Raw genomic sequence first — 16801 nt, forward strand, 5'->3', positions numbered from 1 at the left:
AAATACCTAAAATACATATATGTCGAGATTGCAAACTAACAGAATACATACATACATAGTTTTAGTGCTGACATATTATCATCCATTATTTTAGGTGGTAGAGCAAGGGGAAGTGTTCACATATTAAATGAGGAAGAAACAGGTATTTAGACGAAATAAAAAGGTAATAAACTAGATGACAGTTAGCTGATACTAAAAGAACAGCACAAAGTTGGACGTCTAAACAATTAGTTAAACAACAGAGCAGTTAAACCAAATGTACTCAGGCGTCCGGGTAGCTCAGTTGGTAGAGTGTGAGTCCATATAAGGAAGATTATTCAAATCTGACCTGCGGCAGGTTTCCTGCATATCTTCCCCCTCTCTCTGCCCTGTCATGCTGAACAGTGATTAAAGGCAGAAAGGCCCAAAAAAAAATCTTAAAAAAAAAAAAAAAAATGTAATAATAATAATAATAATAATAATAATAATAATAAATATATATATATATATATATATATATATATATATATATATATATATATATATATATATTCATGTTGTTGGTGAGTACTTTGATGAAGCAGTTAAAGATGTCCTCTCATTTAAGGACTGGAGCCTGGTCTCCACCTTGTTATCTAGCTGCTGCATCTGAACAAACATGATGAAAACTTTGAACTCATCCATGGTGTCAGTTTCACATTTCTTAATGAAATATCAGCAGTCTGTAGTAGATTAAATCTGAGTGTGCACGCTGCCTGATGTTGCTGAGAGATGCATCTACATTTTGGTTTTGTTTTTGAAAGTAAAGTTAACTTTACTTTTATGCATAGTTTTTAATGTTTGTTTGAACTCTGGCCTCTAGTTTTACAGCCATATGTGTGAAGCTGAGAGTGAAAAGATGGGACTGCTTAAATTCATATGACAGGATGTTATAATATACTCAAGATGATTTTATTCTAGTCTTAAAATGATTGAATAGATTTGATGTAGGACTCTATTCTAATCACGCAGCGACACACACAAAGCAGTAGGTGTCTCTAAGTACACCTGCTATTCTGGTTCATGTTTGTGTATTAACATTAACTTTATTTCCAAACAGAAAAGAATGCATTTTGGGGAAGATCTGTGTAGATCAGACACCAAAAATAAATGATGTGTTAGTGGTAAAACTGTGATTGTGCAGCCTGAATATGATCAAGAAAGATTAATTTAATTTCTTTAATTATTGTTTTGTCTTTTTTCCTGCAGCTTCAACTCCAGAGTCAGATGAACATGATACATTAATGATGGAATGAGGCTTTGATCATATCTGTGTTGCTGGAAACATTTATTTAGTTTTCAGTTATTTTATGCTTGTGTTATATCACAATGTATAGGCTCATTGCTTTAGTCTTGCAGTTCTAGTTGATTGTGTAACTGTTTGTAAGACTTGTACAGTATTCCTGTTCCAGAGGTGTGTAGAGCAGAGAGGACCAGGTCAACATGATGATGCCCTTATAAAGGCCTTTTTATGCTTCTGCGTAGAATCGACGGCGTACCCCCGCAGACCCCTCTGCGTCTACGCCGGACCCTACGCCGTAGCCCAGACCTGGGCATTGTACGGCCCGTGGGCCACATCAGGCCCGTTGGGCGGCCCTAACCGGCCAACGTGAGGTCAATGGGAAGTTAGCAATCAAACGTAAATAAGTGTACATCATGCATGGAATACAACTGCATTGCTTTTATTTTGAAGGCAAGTGTTTTTTGCTGTTGCTTTTTTTGTGCGAATGTATGCAGCTTCTTCTTCTCTGGTTGCAAGTCGCAATTAAAAATAAGTAGAAGAAGAAGAACTGCAACGTGTCGGCGAGCCGCGAACTGAGCTCACGAGACATTAGCATGGACGTGAATGATCTATCGCTCAAAAATGTCAGCTCAGGAAAAAAAGAAAGGTCGATACAGAGCGCCGAGTTTTTAACCAAACATGGACTTCTAAGTATTTATTTAGTGAAGTCAAAGGTAAAGCCGTGTGCTTAGTTTGCGGAGAACAGATCGCTGTGATAAAGGATTATAATGCAGAGCGGGAACGGACATCTGAAGCTTTGCTAGTTAAACTGCAAAAGCAACAAGGCGTTTTTACCAAGCGTTGCACATCCAGGGATGCAGCAGTCAAGACCAGCTTTGTGATCTGCCACAAGATCGCCAAAAACAGTAAGCCATTTTCTGAAGGGCAGTTTATTAAAGAGTGTTTGGTGGACTCTGCTGCGCTAATATGCCCAGAGAAAAAAAGAGACGTTTAAGAACGTGCCGCGTTCCAGGCGAACCGTAACGAGAAGGATCGAGGACATCGCGGGAAACCTGGAGATTCAGCTGCAAAGCAAAGCAAAGCAGACAATTTCAAGTTCTTTTTCCTTGGCTCTGGACGAAAGCTGTGATGTCCACAGCCTTAAATCAAAGGCAGTTTGTGTCACTTTTGGAGGAGCATGAAACTGAACATGGTGACATAGGCTACCACACAGCTGTCAGGTGGCTCAGCCTGGGCAAGAGTTTGGGACCTGAGAGCAGAGATTCAAGAGTTGCACATTTTGTTCACAATTGCTTTGTGAATGCTGTTCAAATAGCGACATTATGTTGGCATTTTGTACTGTCTGATCACTTTTTCATGTTCTAAGAAAAAAGTGAAAAAAAGCTAATTCTGTAGTTAGACTACAAACGAAATAGTAATAGCACTTTGTAAAGTTAACTGAATGCTTTTCTTTGAAAAATGGCGAAAAACATGCACATTTTGGTCACAATTGCATTCGTGGATGTTGATTAAATAGTGACAAAATTGCATTTTGTAATATCTCTGCTTCATTTTTTTCATGTCCTAATCATAACATTTGTACCCTTACAAGTCGCCGCTTATCAAAGACCTTACAATTTACTGCTTTTTATAAAGAAATAAAATTAATATTGAGCAGAATTGAGTTTAGACTATTGGTCCGGTACGGTGGCCGACAGGGGCAGATGCCCTGCAACTTAAGAAAACACACGCAAATAGACAAAACACAAGCAAATTAAGAAAACAACTTCATTAATTTGACAACATATGTGCAGCATTCAGCAAACGCACTGCAAATATCACAACACAACCAAATACATAAACGCACTGCAAGTACACACAACACAACCAAATAGATAAACGCACTGCAAATATGAAACGATGCAAAAAGAAAAGCACACCAACCCAGAAAACAAATGCAACAAAAAAACGCTGCATCCAGATTACACAACGGAAGTTCTCCAGACCTCTAGAGGGAGCAGCTAGTGGAACAGCTGGATTTTCGACCGCTATTAACCTATATTAAATTGATATTATTATTATTATTATTATCATTAATAACATAATATATTATTAATATACAGTCTATGCTCCCGTCTCATGCCCTCCCGGCTGGTGCTGTCCCCGAGCTTCGGCTTTTCAAAATAAAAGCTCGCGTCTGGTCCCTATGTGTTTGTACTTTGGTGTGTTGGATGTTTGTGAACTAAACAGTACGGCAATCATGCTGATGAATACAATAACTTTTTCAGCAGATGTCTTACTTACAACACGTTGGAGTTAGCAAAGTAGTTCTGTGTTTATATGTGCGGGCGGGATTTATTCAGTTTGATAAATCCCACGGTAAATTGGCTGGTTTACTAACAGGGAGGGACTAGAAATCCTGCCTGTTTTATGTATTTCAAGAGCGAATTGCTCCACCATATGAATACAGATTGATCACTTATTTTGTTGGTAACCGTTGTTGTATAATCACAATCTTACACTTGAGGAGGCCTACACTTCAGTAATTTCAGACCTCGAAATTAAACCCTCTGATGTAATATGGCTTAAACAAACGTCAATGTTGAACGCTGATGCAGTTTTAAATGTTTTATCACCACGAGTTTACAGACGTCTCTGCTGATTGAGTATCAGCTGGGACCTGAGGAGACACACCCACCAAACCAGAGAAAACATATCTCAAACATAGATTTAATATTTACAGTCTATTTTCTCTCTCTCTCTCTCTCTCTCTCTCTCTCTCTCTCTCTCTCTCTCTCTCCCCGTGAGGTCGAAAATCCAGCTGTTCCACTAGCTGCTCCCTCTAGAGGTCTGGAGAACTTCCGTTGTGTAATCTGGATGCAGCGTTTTTTTGTTGCATTTGTTTTCTGGGTTTGTGTGCTTTTGTTTTTGCATCGTTTCATATTTGCAGCGCGTTTATGTATTTGGTTGTGTTGTGTGTATTTGCAGTGCGTTTGTGTATTTGGTTGTGTTGTGTGCATTTGCAGTGCGTTTGCTGAATGCCGCGCATGTGTTGTCAAATTAATGAAGTTGTTTTTCTTTTTGCGTCGCTTCTTTTTTCGGGGTTTGCGTGTTTTTCTTTTTGCATCGTTTTTTATTTGCAGTGCGTTTATCTATTTGGTTGTGTTGTGTGTATTTGCAGTGTGCTTGCTGAATGCTGCACATGTGTTGTCAAATTAATGAAGTTGTTTTCTTAATTTGCTTGTGTTTTGTCTATTTGCGTGTGTTTTCTTAAGTTGCAGGGCGTCTGCCCCTGTCGGCCACCGTACAAGAGGGCAATTAAATGACACACAAGAGCAGCATATACCACCAACTCCCTCTTAACTTTCCTTGACAAGTTAAGAGAAAAAAGTCTCTGTGTTCAGCTCAGTTCAGGAAGTTCAGCTCAGTCCAGTTCAGGAAGCAGCTACAAAAGTGTAGCTGCTTCCTGAACTGGTTTAGAGTTTAGTTTCACTTCTGTGTTCCTTTCACATGTCAGCCTCACTGCACCGTCAAGTCCAGCTGTATTAGAGAAGTGTGAAGTTACTGCTGTTGCAAAAGATTTCTACTTGCAAACCGACAGAATGCTAACATTAAAAGTAGGTCTAATCTAACAGACATGGACATATTCTGCTGTATTTGGTCCACAGGTCAGAGTTGCAGGAAACAAAGTGGTTTGTCAGCAGACATGCAAAATGTCATCAAGATATATGATTTTACCTGGCTCTGTGGTGCACCGTGCCAGCACAGCTCAACTTCTCACATCAAACCCCCCAGAAAAACCCCTCAGAGAGTTTTTTCTGACTTTTGCATTATATGCTTTTGCAACACGCGCCATTTCTGCAGCCTGAATGCCAAAATGTCTTTTTTCTGACTGTAAATAAAAATAAAGTGCATTCCTAAGCTACTCCAAGCTTGAAGGGTGGGAGAACCGCGGTAGCAAAGCTACTGGGGTCTGTGGAACCCTATCGTTTTTCTAAGGATTATTATTATTTTCCATTTTTCGTCTCTGCATAAAACTCCCCCTACAGCCTAAACCGTACATGTTGCGGGGGTGCCATTTTCAGGACTGGTCCAAAACTCCGCAAGGACCTCAGGCGCAACAATTGACCCACTTCCACCACTAGGTGGCGCTAGGTGGCGTGTAGCAGAAAAAAAGCTTTTGGTGCTAAAACTCCCACACCGTTCACCGTACATTCAAAAATCATATATCCACGCGTTCCCGGGATCCAACTTTTTTGCGTGAAAAATCATGATTTATCAAAAACCTACTTTTTCAATCTCCTCCTAGACCATGTGACTGATCTGCACGAAACTTGGCAGGTAGCATCTCCAGGCAGACCTAACAAAGAAATTATCAAAACAATTTTTATGGTATAAAAATTGCGCATCTTACGCACAAACAAATTAGTGTAGCTAACTTTGAAAACACCAACTTTGCCATATGTCGGCCAAAATAAATGCTATCAATGCGAAACTTTAGATTCTTGTTTGCTGTGACCCTCTGGAGGTCCCCCACATATTTTATATTTTTTACACGCTACAAGTACAAAAAGTTTATATCTCATGAATGGCTCATCTGATTTTTACAAAATTTGATGGGTACCATCTATGGCAACTCCTGAGGCCCCTACACCCCTACAACCCCTACAGTGGGGTACTGATTGATCAAAATGGGCGTGGCATATGGGACCCACGTCTAGATTCACCACTTACACTAATGTGAACAACTTTAAATTTACAGGGCAGATGTACAATGGGTCATGGACCTCACCTACCAAAAATTACACAAGGTGGCGCTATAATGGTTTTTTGCCTTTAACTCCCACATTACACATCACACATTAGAAAACCTTATATTCACGTGTTCCTTGAATCAAGTTGAATCACATGATATAGGCCACGGCCATTTCTGCGTAAAAACTTTTTCCGCAATATCGCGCAATGCGCAAAACCAACTTTTTTGAACTCGTCCTAGGCCGTGCGACCGATCTGCAGGAAACCTGGAACATAGCATCTCCAGATGGACCTAACCAAGTTATTACAAAAATTTTGCTACGTTAAAGTATGCGCATTTGAAGACCAAACTAATTTTCCTAGCTAGCTACCACACACATATGATATCATATCTCAACCAAATTAAATGTTATCAGCAAAGAACTTGAAGTCATTGTTCAACATCCCACTACGATGCTCTGTACCAAATTTGGTGAAAATCGGCCATTAGGTGGCGCTATAATCAACGTTTATTCATTTTGGCCAATAACTCAATGCATTTAAATGGGAAATTTGCAATTGCCATGTTTCTGCCACAATCAATGCTATCAACACGACACTTGTGATGCTTATTTTGCATGCCGCTCTGAGGCTATGTACCAAATTTGGCGAAGATCGGCCAGTAGGGGGCACTATAATCAACGTTTATTTGTTTTGGCCAATAACTCAATGCATTTAAATGGAAAATTTGCAATTGCAATTTCTCTGCCGTAGTAATTGCTATCAACACGAAACTTGTGATGCTCGTTCGGCATGCCACTCTGGGGCTCCGTACCAAATTTGGCGAAGATCGGCCATTAGGGGGCGCTATAATCAATGTAGACGTGTTTTGGCCCTTTTACTCAATCAATGTTAATGGGATATTTGCAATGGGAATGTACCACAGACGTTGCAGCTCACACTTCTCAATATTTACTGATTCTTGCCTCCTCACCATTACATTTTGGTTTTTGCTTTCGCGTGCTCCCCTGGTTCTCTACAATAAACAAACTTCTTAACTCCCCTGACAAAGCTTCTACAACCTTCACAGTGGACAAATCCAACTCTTTTCTCTCACGTTTTCAATTCAAAATTTACACCATTTACAACAAGTTGACCACCTCCCCTGCTCCTTCAACCACCAAAAACGTGTTGAGGAAAAGAATACGGTGGAAACGAGGGTTGAGAGGAGGAATTAGGAACAGGTTAAGAAGACGAGGAAGTAAGCTACCATTACCTGCTTTCACTCTGTCAAATGTGCGATCCCTGCGCAATAAGATGGGTGAACTTTCCCCACTGGTTAAGCTTGATTCAGATCAAAACACAAATTTATTTTGTTTCACTGAAACGTGGTTGTCTGTGGACATTGCATTAAACCTTAATGGGTTCACATTAATTCGCTATGATTAGGACACGGCGAGGACAGAGAAATCAGTCAGGGCAGTCTTTGCATGGCTGTTAATGCACAGTCTCACAGCAGTTTGTGTAAATGTCACGTTATTTTTAATCTATTGATTGGTGTTCACGGGGACGTTTTTCTCAGTTTTTACGTGTAAATGTCACGTTATTTTCTCAGGGAAAGGACGCCGGGAGGCGGCTGCGAAGCGACCCGCTGGGGACGCGTCACAATAAACGCCGGGAAACGGCTGGGATACGGCCGGGATACGGCCGAAAATGATGCTCCATAAGGTGGGAGGCGGCCACAAGGCGGCCCGCTGTGGACGCGCCACAATAGCGGGATGGCGGAGGTTGGGTTTAGGAGAAACCCGACGGGGAAAGGGCGCCTTACACGCCGGGAGACGGCCGCGGGGGACGGGGGATGCGCCACAATAACACACTGGACAAAACGCCACGCGATCCCCGGGAAACAAAGGGCCACACGCGGGACAAAACGCCACACATTCTCGAGAAACAAAACGCAGTGCTGTCAGTTAAACGCGTTATTGACGGCGTTAACGCAAACCCATTTAACCGGCGTCAATTTTTTTATCGCGACATTAACATTGTTTTTGGCCTAACAAACTTTGTAGTTTTTTTCTCATGCTGTTGCAACAACTAGTATCGTTAGAAAAACTACAACACCACACCGGATCTAGCTAGACCGGAAACAAAACACAGGCACTCTGCATACACTTGTTTAGGCTTGCGAGCCGGCCACAGAGTAGTACAGACCTGCAAACTAGTTGCTTTTCGGCAAAAATTGCCATTTTGAATGGGGTCCGAGACCCGGTGCTAATACGGCACCGGTGCCTTAACGACCGTTATCTACCGGACCGAATAGCAACGCGGATTTCGGTGCCTCATTAAGGTGCCACTTAAATGCCTGCGCTTCTCTCAGTGTGTCTGTATTTAACTGTAGAGGCTTCTAACACCAGACTGTAGCTGCTGCTGTCTGAAAAACACAGACTCAGCCTCGCCTCGCCAGCCTCGTGGTGCATTCAAAGTTATTGTAAAATACCATTTTCTTATCCAGTGGTTGTTTTTGCCGTTTTGTGCTCCTTTTTTTTTTCTTTAGATCAGCTTTTTATTGTTTTATATTTTTGAACATACAGAACAGACAAATACAATTGAACAAGGTGCTCCTTTTATATATATATATATATTGCACATTTTTTTTTTATATATATTGCACATTTTTATCTATTCTAAATATATATATATATATATATATATATATATATATATATATATATATATATATATATTTAGAATAGATAAAAATGTGCGATTAATTGTGATTAATCGCGAGTTAACTATGTCATTAATGCGATTAATCACGATTAAATATTTTAATCGTTTGACAGCACTAGTATCATTATGTGCAGACAGTGTCATTCCATCTAAACAAGTCATGCTTGTTGGTAATAACAAGCCTTGGATTACAAAAGAGCTCAAACACTGTGTAAATTTGAAGAAATTAGCTTTTATTCAAGGAGACAAACAACGTGTCCAAGATCTCAGAAAAGAGCTAAAGCATAAGATCAAGCTTGCCAAGCTTAATTACAAGAACAAAATGGAGGAGAGGTTCACCAGGGGAGATGTGAGGGATGCCTGGAAGTGTCTTAACACCATGATAGGCAGGACTCAGAATGCTGGCACGATCCAATGCCCAGATCCTGCTGCCTTTGCAGAGGAACTGAATACTTTCTATGCCAGGTTCACACAACATGAGCCATTGCTCTGAATCCATCTGTGTGGAGAAAAAGAGGGTTGCCTCCATCTTTACCCGTCTCCATTCTACCAAAGCTCCTGGCCTGGATGGACTGAAGGGACGCATCTTAAAGGAATGTGCACCTCAGCTAGCTGGTGTGATGACACAACTTTTCCAACTGTTCCTTGATGCCAGCTTTGTACCCAGGGTGTGGAAGGAAACTACCATCATACCTGTTCCCAAACGACCCAATGTCAAAGTGATGAACAACTTCAGACCTGTGGCGCTTACCTCCATCCTCTGCAAATGCATGGAGAGAGTTGTTGCAGATGAACTCATCTCTATGGTCGGAGAGAGCTTGGACACACTACAGTTTGCTTATCAATCAAAGCGAGGTGTAGAGGATGCCAGCCTGACTCTTCTGGACACTGTAACAAGACACCTTGACTCTCCCAACTCCCTTGTCAGGATCTTATTTATGGATTTGTCATCTGCATTCAATACAATGAACATCAACACTCTTCTGCACCGCCTCCAACAGCTGCAAGTTAACCTAACTCTGACACTCTGGATGAAGGAGTTTATAAAGGACAGAACACATCATGTGAGGGTAAATGGGTTTAAGTCCACCAACACTATTTTAAACACCAGGGTGCCTCAGGGCTGTGTGTTGTCACCTGTCCTATTCTCCATCTATACAAATGAGATCACCTGCAGCAGCAACGGACTCAAGCTATTTAAGTATGCAGATGACATGGCCTTGGTGGCCAACCTCACTGATGACGACTCCCTGTCCACTTACAAGCAGTATGCCAACACAATGGCACTTTGGTTCAAGAGAAGCTCGCTGGAGCTTAACATCACCAAGACCAAGACAATGTGTTGCCATAGGGGCCGACTGCTTGATACTCCTCATCCACTAGCCTCACCATTGAGACTGGAAGGGCAAGTAGTGTAACAGGTTGAAAGTTTAGAGTACCTTGGTACTTTGATTGACCACCGTCACACCTTCACCCTGCATGTTGACACAATTTACAAAAAGGCCCAACAGCGTGTGCATGTGTCTCCTCAGAAGGCTTAAGGGATTTGAAGAGAGACAGGACATTCCATCCAGAGTATACCAGTCACTGATAGAGTCTGTCATCGCTTTCAACATCACATCTTGGTACAGCTTTCTACCAAACAAATGCAAGAGAAAGGTGGCTAGGATAGCCAGGCAAGCCGTTAAGATCATAGGCATTCCACAAAAACAGCCATCTGATCTTTATATACAAGCAATGGAAAGAAAATCCAACTTCATCATCCAGGATGCCTCCTACCCCCTCCACCAAAGCTTTGAGCTATTACCATCAGGAAGAAGGTTCAGTGCCTCTGGCTAAAAAGTCATTATACTTAAAATCCTTCATTCCCAATGCAATACATATACAAAACTCATGCTACTGACACATCACACACACTCTGCCTTCAATCAAAAGAAAATTTTCTAACATGGCAACATACTGTATTAGACAATAAAGCTTTTTGAATCTCGAACCTTGAATCACTAACATGTATCCATTCATTAAACAGATAAAACCACAGCCAGTAAAAACATCTTTCTAGTAAAAGGCCAGGAGTGACTCACGTGTGTTAGATCTGCACAACAATTTCCCACAAGTTAAAAAGGCCCCTTGATAACTTTTGATTTGACATCATTAGGCCACCGCAGATGTGTGCGTATGAGGGGTTATGAGCAGTGATGCCGGGTATCGCGTTACTTGTAACGCGTTACTCTAATCTGACCACTTTTTTCAGTAACGAGTAATCTAACGCGTTACTATTTCCAAACCAGTAATCAGATTAAAGTTACTTATCCAAGTCACTGTGCGTTACTATTTTTGTCATTTTCCTTAGTAAAAATATATATTGTTTTTGCTTTCGTCTTGCGTCTCGGGGAGTGAAGTCACGTATGTGACGACAAGTCACGTTTTCAGCATGTGGACAGTTAACGTGTACCACACAGCAACACAAACGTAAACAACAATGGAGGGAGGAGAGAGATGCGCGTTTTCTAGCTGGAAATGCAGTCACTATTTTGAGTTTGTGTCAGCTAAAGATGGCAATATTAAGGTTCGTTGTACACTCTGTGCTGGTGGCGACAAAGTGCTATCTAGCTACAAAAATACTACGTCAAATTTGAAGAAACATTTGGAGTCGCAGCACCGCACAGTCAAACTTACCGGCAATTTCCACTGGATGCGGAACGTCTGCGGAACGTCTCCGGAACGTCGACGCAGCAATTCAGCACAATTCAGATTGTGCGGGACAGGAAGTCGAGCACAGAAACAAAATAAAACATCCGGATACTTTTCAAAATAAAATACACCGTGCTCACGGCAGGTCATATTTCCCTGCACTACACCTACCAATCTGTAAAGTAACTAAATTACTTTTAAAATCAAGTAATCTGTAAAGTAACTAAGTTACTTTTTCAAAGTAACTGTGGCAACACTGGTTGTGAGGTATTTCTGAGCTTTTCCCACTTTAGCCAGAGACTTTATTTTTATAATCAGCTTTAATGTTAACGTGAAGATAAATAGCTTTTGCAGTTTGCACATATTGGCCCTCATTTATGAAACGTGCGTACAACCAAAAACAGGCGTAGGACGGGCGTACGCCGATTCCTACGCAAAGCAAGGGATTTATCAATTTGAACGTGAGCGTAGGCTGCAATAAAATCTCACGTCTGGTCTGAACTCGTGTACGCAAGTTTTCGAGTCAGTGTGGACTCGCGGTGCAGCATATAAAAAGTTTAACAGGAGAAGGAGAAGTCATCAGTTGATCAGTTATCAGCAATGGCAGATCTGGCTCTTTTAAAAGACCTCTATTCGCCGGTACAACAGTACACAGCTACGCGCACGGGCCACGGTGGAGCGCTCCATCGGATTGATTAAGGGCAGATGGCTCATGGTCTTGCATCAGCGGGGGGGACCCTACTATACACGGCAGAAAAAGTCTGCAACATTGTTTTAGCCTGCTTTAGTGGGGTTCTGGAGCCAGATGACCCGATGCCCAGAGAGCAGTGTCCAGCACAGCCCCAACTGGGGGCTATACGAAGGAGCCAGGATATTATTCCTCGCTTTAAAAAGGTATAGTGTTATGTTTGGCAATGATAGCCTACTCAATACAGGAAACATGACGATGAACAACATTTTTATTTATTCTTCAGGTTTTCCTTTCTCTTTTAAAGTGTCGTTAATGGCCACAAGTGAACGATTTATTTCTGCCATTGACCGACTTGTTTTTCCAACACCTCTGCTGTCAGGAGACAGGGTCGGGGTGGTGGTCCAGCACGGGGGTGGCGGAGGACACGCGCTCTCCCTCACAGCTGTTGCCTGGTTCTGACTCATGAAAAAAACAAGAGAAAAATAAAAGACACTGCATAAACTCCGCTACTGTGTGTTTATTTAAATATACGTAAACCATGTAGGCCTAAGAGATTGCAATATAAGCCTGTATATTACTATGGGGACATACATATGCCAAGGATGTATAAATTAAATAAACTTCAGCTGGAGTCCAATTTACCACGGCAACAATGTTGACTGCATCAGTGATCTCTTTCCATTCCACATTCTTTCTACAGCCTTTAATACCAGTTTTCAGGCTGCCAAATAGTGAACCTGAGATATCAGGGTTTCAATCTCCACCTCTGAAAAGTGCCGCTTCTCAGCCGGATTACGTCTCTCCATGTCGTAAATTGTAGGGGCGAGGCCTCAAAACCCAGAATATATTGGGGCGTGATATTTAAATTATGATCGTTTCCAGCTGCTGCATTTATCAATGTATGACCATTCTTACTCTCTGATTGGTGTGATACGAACATTTCATGAATCACATGTGAAGCCTGTCGTAAGAGGATTTCTGCGCTCATATCTGCGCTGGTTTCTACGTTAGGTTGATAAATGAGGGCCAGTGTGTTCTTTTCCCCGGTGGCATCCTTCATTGTGTGTCGTGAGTATGAGTTGAGTTAGCTCAGCTACCTCAGCCACCTGCTCTGACTATCAGCTGCAGACAGCTTTCAGCATGTGTGCTGCAGCAGCATTTACAGTATAGCTGGCCAACGTCCAGTCAAAGCTGCAGTCAGGTTTCTGCTTTTAGCCAAAGACACAGACGAGTGTAAACTCTCTTGTCCACGTTCAGCCCGGGTTCAGCCCCTAGGGGAAGTGGGAATCTTTAGAAAAACACAGTTCCTTTTTACGACAAGAGTGACGTCTTGATTTCATGGCAGTAATAACACTCTTTCAGCCCAAAAGCTGGTCCTTATAAGGCGTTTTACATTATGGCTGATTCTGTGATTGTTTTACCAATAAGCAATCCTATAGCTCATCTGATTTAACAAAATGTGAATATCTTGACCATCCTATAAAAAAAGTCTACATTTCAAGTTTCTATTGAGAACAGCAGATGGTGTGTTTAAGTGATGTGGGACATCCACCTACTACCTGATATGAATCTACCTCAGCAGTTTAGTTTTAAAGGACATTTGTATGATTCTATCTCCTGTCTTAAAATGGTATGAACCATTTATAAAAAGATTTGGTTGCATGTAACAATAACACATGGTCAGCAGTTATTATTATTATCTTCATTGTTGTAAACATGAATGGTTCCATTCAGCAATGAACCCACACTACCTATTTCAAAAAATAGGTATTATTTCAAAATTCCTATTTTATCTGCTTTTATATATTTAACTGTTTTAACTGCTCTTCAGTGTTTAATTTCTTATACTGCACTGTAACTTTTATTCTCGTATTTTATCTGTTTTAAATTTTTTAATCTGTTTTCATGTAAAGCACTTTGAATTGCCCTGTTGCTGAAATGTGCTATACAAATAAAGCTGCCTTGCCTTGCCTTGCCTACCATCTGCTGGAGGTTTAGGCAGTCTACAGCAGATGCATTAATTGACATTTAAGTTTAGGCTTGGAAAAGTCATTTTCATACTGTAGATCACATCTGTAGATACTGTATATCACAAACTGACCAGAGACCAGCATCACTTGTCACTGGAGCCTAATAACAACACAATATTTATTTCACAGAAATACATTGAATATATTTAAGCACACTTGATAAACATTTACACAGTCTGTCTCTATCCCTCCTCTCCAGCCACAAAGCTGCAGTACCAGAGGCTGCACTTTCAGGACTGCATTCCTAGGACCGCATTTCTAGGACCCTAGCTTTAAAAAAAAAAGCTTTAAAACTATAAGTACTTGGACAAAAGTAGTATTTGGGTGATATGAATAAATAGAAAGTGGATGGCAGTAGCTCAGTCCGTAGGGAGTTGGGTTGAGAACCGGAGGTTTTCTGGGTCAAGTCCCCCATCTCAATTTGTGCATCTATTTTGGTAGAATAAACCTTTCAAACTATGAGTACTTGGACAGAAAGTAGAATCTGGGTGGAATCAACCTTTTGAACTCTAAGTAGGCTGCTAGTCTCCAGTACTGCAGGAACATTCTATTGCCCTCTCACTGCCATTTCCCATCCATCCACCAGATGGCCTCAGACTTTCCTTCACTTCCCCATCACCTGACTGCCCCTCCTGTGTTCCCACTTTCCTCTGCAGTTGCCTGCACATTCACTTTTCCTGCTTCTCTTGTGGACAGCTTTAGTTTGGACTGTTTGGATTTAGACCTACTCATCCCCCTGAGCTTTTTTTTTAAAAATCCTATGCCCCGTTTACATTCAGGTCTTTAATTCCCTCGTTTCCCTGTGCACAACACACAACATAATTGGGCTTGTGTTATTTAAAAAAGTTTTTGTAAGTTGTTTTTGTGTTGCTGTTAAATCGTCTCAGATTGAACACAACTGGTATTGGATTAACAGTTGCCGTTCTCCAACCAAAGAAAAAAATGTATTAGCCCATACAGAACTCACCTAAAGACTGTCCTGCAGTGTCACGTTGCCAGACCTTCCTCCGCAGCACTGAAGAGACGCTCAGCACTTCTTCATGTCAAACTGATGACACCACACACACAATGGCACTATCACATTTAACGCTATATTTACTACTGGCATGCCTCAATAGTTTGACAGAGGCCAACTCAATGCGACCGAGCATGACAATAACAGAGAAAGGTATGAAATATTTCACATTTTTCTTTAACTTATGAACATGACATTGTTGTTTAAATTGCGGTGATGTAAACTATAACCCTACGTGTTGTGAAAAGAAGACAACTGAAATGGTTTATAATGGTTGAGGAATATGAAGAGTTTTCCCCAGTTAATTTGAACACAAACAAAAGTATAGCCCAAGACTGTCGTGCTTAGCCTGAAAAAACAAACAAAAACTCAACAGAGCTGCTGCGTTGCGACTCAGTAGGCTATAATCACTAAAGTGCTCCTCTGTACACAGACATCAGCGTTTTGGCTGTTCAAGCGTGAGGATGGAGAAAAAGCGCGTCCCAAAGACTTCCCTATGGGAATTTTAATTGTGATAGGAAACTGTCGGACATATTGATAGAAGAAGGCCTACATGAATATCTAGGCTATTGACTGGCTACATGGTGTACACACATACACACACATCCATGAAAATAATTTTCCTTCTTTAATATTTTTTTATTTTCTGAATATCACAATTTTATTTTAATTTGTTCCCCATAAAATTACTTTTTCTATTTAAATTATTGTTTTTATTCTATTCTAATTTTTTTCATGAAATCCCTTTTTCTTCTTCTGAGCTGCATTTAACGAGCAGTTTTCCAGTTGATTTTTGTTTTTATGGACATTGGAAAAACGGGAAAACGGAGGTCATTGTTTAGTTTTTTCATTTTTGGTTTGAAACTAAAAACAGATTAAAGGATAATCCGTTTTTTTTTCAATTTCAACCAATTTATCAGACCCTGGAAATTCATCTTTGAAGTCTTTATCCGTCTACGAGACACAGGACCGATGATAAGACTTGTGGACTAGTGTAATTCCAGTAACACGACACAAGATGGTGACAGAGCTCCGCGTCTCCCCGCTGCTGCTGCTGGGCTGAACCGTGCAGGAACATACAGTACTACTGATACAGTCACTGGGAGTGACAAATAGAGGTAGGCTAATTGAAAGTCAACTGTGTGCAGTGATTTGTAAGAGCTCCTTATTTTTACAATAATTCATCGACAACTATGGAGCGTCTACTGGATCTGCTGTGTTTGTGTCTTCTGTGTTTGACCGGGAAAACACTTTGTGATGAAAACGGTAAGAATGACTGACTTTGTAGATATGAAGGCAACAGACAGACAGACAGAACCGGGTGTTGTGTCAATTTTATTAAGGATCAAGAGCCGGACTATGGACTAAGCTAATTATTAGCGTCAGTAACACATGTAACTATTTACAGCACAGCTTATTGATCTATTCCTCACAGATGACCTCTGTGTTTTTTAAAGTATGTCACAATTTGGCATGCAGTTGGTCTTTGACGTTGGGTGGAAACCGCCGTCTGTGGGAGCGGTCGCAGCCTGTAAACTGCATCGACCAGTTTTTTTATTCCAAAGCTCACTTTGAAAACTATATTATAGCCCACCCAGCAGGGCCAGATTAACAATTTCATGTGCCTTGGTGGCTACAGAGTAATTATTAAATGTTTCAATACGTAG

The 16801-nt window shown here is 41.0% G+C and overlaps 1 long non-coding RNA gene across 1 annotated transcript; it reads right to left on the minus strand.

Annotated features, from left to right (window-relative positions):
* Positions 1–4592: 4592 nt before the first annotated feature.
* LOC116035413 lies at positions 4593–16400 on the minus strand. Its single transcript, XR_004101356.2, has 3 exons — positions 16310–16400; positions 15625–15628; positions 4593–4603 (listed from the first exon to the last, which is right to left on the minus strand). It is a non-coding gene; the product is annotated as an uncharacterized LOC116035413 (long non-coding RNA).
* Positions 16401–16801: the final 401 nt, after the last annotated feature.

The sequence above is a fragment of the Sander lucioperca genome, chromosome 6, assembly GCF_008315115.2.
Source record: "Sander lucioperca isolate FBNREF2018 chromosome 6, SLUC_FBN_1.2, whole genome shotgun sequence".
Lineage (NCBI taxonomy): Eukaryota > Metazoa > Chordata > Actinopteri > Perciformes > Percidae > Sander > Sander lucioperca.